This window comes from Leopardus geoffroyi, chromosome B3 (assembly GCF_018350155.1).
Source record: "Leopardus geoffroyi isolate Oge1 chromosome B3, O.geoffroyi_Oge1_pat1.0, whole genome shotgun sequence".
NCBI lineage: Eukaryota > Metazoa > Chordata > Mammalia > Carnivora > Felidae > Leopardus > Leopardus geoffroyi.
Window position 1 is genome coordinate 128,241,967 of NC_059337.1, and position 4,055 is coordinate 128,246,021.

The window sequence follows — 4,055 nt, forward strand, 5'->3', positions numbered from 1 at the left end:
TTCCTTTTCCCCTCTCTTTAGTTTTATTGCCATCAACTTGAAGACTCAAAAGGTAAGAAACAAGTAAAATTTATTTCAGATGATTATCAAAAACTGGTTGATCTCTGTTCTCTGTGCCAAGATAGAAACCTGAAGCCTGAACAGTTCACAGGTGAACCTAAGGAAATTATGGCAGTTTACTATTTTGAACAGAAAAAGAATAGAATGAGTTAAGCACCAAAAGGATATGAATATTTCACAAATTTGCATGTGATCCTAGCGCAGGGGCCGTGCTAATCTTCTCTGTACCGCTCCAATTTTAGCATACGTGCTGCCGAAGCGAGCACAGGGATATATATATTTCAAAAAGGACTATATTAACACCCCAGGCATCACCTAATAATCAATTCACATATGCTTGATTCATGCTCACAGTTTGTTTGTGTATTCATAAACTCATTCCGTATCCCTGCGTGTGGAAAGTGGGAGGCACGAAGCAGACTTCCTTTCTTCTGACTTTTAACCAAGCATGAGAAATAAAGTGCAAGCACTGCACTTGCCAAAATCTCCTGATGCTTGGAGAAAAAAAAATAATTAAAAGACATAAATTAATTTAAAATGTGGGGGGAACTGTTTGCGAAATAGGGTACAAAACTTTATTTAAAAGCTATTTCTACTCGTCACATTTTCTCTGCATACTAGGATAGAGTTATGGTTGCAGTAATGGTTTGCTTACGGGCAAGCAATTAAGCACCTGTAGTCACTCCACAGGATGTAGATTTCGCATGAATAGCTATTTTATAAATAAACAAATAGAAACTCATATATGTAATGGCAAAGGCAAACACCGCTTGGATTTTAAATTTTAAAAGGACTGTTCCACACTTTTTTGGGGAAATCATTTGTTTCCATATATAAATTGGATTCGACTTAGCCTTTTCATTTTCCACATGAATAATTAATAATGTCATCATTATCCTGACAGTCCCTCTCTAGCAATTTAACCATAATAAGGCTGTAACGATTCACTGCATTAAGGTCAATATAAGCAAGATATGAGCAATGCATATGATGAATATAAGCGTGAGATTTCTCAGATGTAGGTGGAAGTTGATTTTTGATATTCCATCCCCTCTTCTTAGGACTGGTTGTCTATCCTGGGAAAACAGGATTCCTGCCCCAGGCCTCCTCATCTGTTCTCTGGATCTTGAGATGCTTCCTGTTTTAGCATGTCCTCTGCGGCATATGGAGCACCTTGTAATTTATTCAAATTCAGAAACAACTGATAGAGAATCTCGGCTTTGCCAGGTACCACCTAAGTGACCCTCCTACATTAGCTGTCTAACTTTTCTAAGCCTGAATATCTTCATGTGAAAAAACAGGGGAGAGATATAATAATCACCTCATAGGCGAGCCTGAAGAATCTTCACTCAGATGGTGGGGCGGGTAATGGTTCTCACAAGCAGGATAGGATGTCTTCTCTGAGATCCGGCTACCAGTTAATAGTAAGCCACCTTTACACTGGCCTGAGAGGCCTGCTCCTTCCCTCTCTGTGCCCTGGACCAAAAGTACCCAGACCTCAGCTTTCTTCAGCAGAGATGGGCAACTGGGCTGGATCTGACAAATGTTTTCACCAAAACCTGTGGGTGACAAAGGAAATTAGTTAATGGGGTTTACCTGATACAGTCTTCTAAGACTTAAGAAGAGCCAGATGATGCTAGGAGGGAAGATTGTATAAAATAAACTAGTGAGAGACAGGATTTCTTTAATTTCATGAATTTAGAAAAAAAATAACATAATATACAGTTTAAAGCATGTGGAGGTATCCACGTTGTTTTATTTGGACAGTTCTCAGTTCTCAAATGTTATGCAATTAATTTATTAAAATAAGACTTAACATTAACAGGTACAATTGTGGACAAAGCCTAGACTTTGGCAGCAGGTGTATCTGCTTTTGAAAATCAGATTCACTGTTGACTTTGAAACTTTAGGGAAGCTGTTTAGCCTCTCAAAGATCGCTGTCCTCATCGGTACAAGAATGATAATGATAGTTACCTTAGGGTCAGCAACCAGTCACTTAGCAGATTATCTGCACAGGAGTAAAGTCTCAATAAATTTTAGGTATCATATTGAGACAGGTAGGATATGAAATTAAGAGCATGGGATCTTACTTCTTCCAGAAGCCTGAGTTGTAGTTTTGAAAATCCAAATTATGCCGAAACATTTTAATAATACACAACTCTATCGCTTAACTTTTCTTTGCACTGTGTGCAATAATACTAGAAAAAAATGAACCGTTTTATTCAGAAAACAGACAAACCAATGACTTTAACAACTTTCTGAGATTTACCTCCTACACATGGATTTTTCTGTGCTGTTCCTTACCTAAGGGCTGCTTTGAGCCAGCTTTCAGTAAGAATCTGAGCACACCTCCTTCCCACAAATAACAATTACAACTAATGTCGACACAACTCTGGCTGTTTTTGTTGATTCCCAAAGGAATTCAACAAAAGCAGGAAAGATTAATGAGGGAAGCTGAGGCTCATATTATATAGCACGTGCACTCAAAAAACTTGGCAAGTTTAAAGTCAAATTAGGAATTGACATTAAACCTTGAAAAGTTGGTTGTAAAGAATAGGATAGCAACTAAAATTTACAGCAGAATAAAATGTTAGAATCCTAATAAATGTTCAAGGAGAATATATACTCTAAAAGAGTAGATTCATTCCAAGGTTATCTTAGATTTCATAGAAACATTTCTATAAGTCTCTATGTAAAAAAGTGGAGAAAGAGAAGGGTATTTAACAACTCACAGAAAAAAAAGATGTGTCTCTTAAGTTACTATAAAACTACCTATAATTTTTGTCACTTATGATACATTCTTATTATGAGATTCTGAGAGTCATTGTAGTACAAATGGAATTGTGAAATGTATTAAGAAACAGCAAATAACAAACTGCATCCAAAACAGAAGCACCTGCTCAAGAAGAGACCTTCCTTTTTTCTACTAGTTCGTTTCCCGTCAGTTCCCACGACATTTAATAAATCCCAGAACCACACCCACCTCATCTACAGGTTATTAGCTATAAAATGGTTAGGTGGGAATGACATTAGGTAGATGAAACAAGAGTATATGTTTGATAACAATGCACACTTGATATTTCAATAACATCAATAATTTCATTAAAGTAAAATGAGAACATTTTATTCAGACTGCCATAACAGTTCAGAAAGTTGCTCTAACGTCACCTCCACCTCCCGAATTCTAGAGCAATTTATCCTGTCCTATTGTTAAAGCTAGAGTGGATCATAAATATGGTACCACAAATTTAAAAGTGTGTTCGATTCCCACAATATTTGGGAATAAAGTAGCTGCCTCTGGTATTTTTCAGAGCATACTGCATGAAAGCTTGCAATACTCCTGCAACATGCAGATCTTTTAAAATAGAAATCAGAATGGGAAGAGTTATAGAAATTGACTTGACTTTGGGCATGAGAGCGATTATTGCATGAAAAAATTAACAACTTTCTTCAAGTAGTGGTAAATGTCTTGACTCAAGGATGTGACCTTTCAGCACAGACAGACAGACAGACGGGGACAAACTTAAGCACATCAGCAAAGCACTGAGCAGGGCAGAGAAGGGCATCAGGCTGGACACATTTCAGCTGTACCTGGCTAGCGATGAAGAGATGTGGAGTTTAATGGAGTATTCCATTTACTCATAAGCATGCGTGTAGAATTTGCTATGTGGCAGGCACGAATTCAAGCCCACTAAAAATACTAGCTAGAGGGGCACCTGCATGGCTCAGTCGGCTAAGCATCAACTCTTGGTTCGGCTCAGGTCATCATCTCATGGTTCCTGATTTCGAGCCCCGCGTCGGGCTTTGCAGTATGGAGCCTATTTCAGATTCTCTCTCTCTTCCTCTCTCTGTCCCTGGCTTGCTTGTGCTCTCTCTCTCTTCTCTCTCTCAACAATAAGTAAACATTAAAATATATATATTAACTATAATTGTCCTCCTAACAACCTATGAGATAGGAACTATATTTACCCATGTTTTGCAGATGGGGAAACTGA

General features: G+C 37.9%; 1 non-coding gene across 1 annotated transcript; it reads right to left on the reverse strand.

Moving 5' to 3' along the window:
- Nucleotides 1-219: 219 nt before the first annotated feature.
- Nucleotides 220-326, reverse strand: LOC123584517. The gene has a single exon (XR_006705485.1). It is a non-coding gene; the product is annotated as a U6 spliceosomal RNA (small nuclear RNA).
- Between the last annotated feature and the right edge of the window lie 3,729 nt (nt 327-4,055).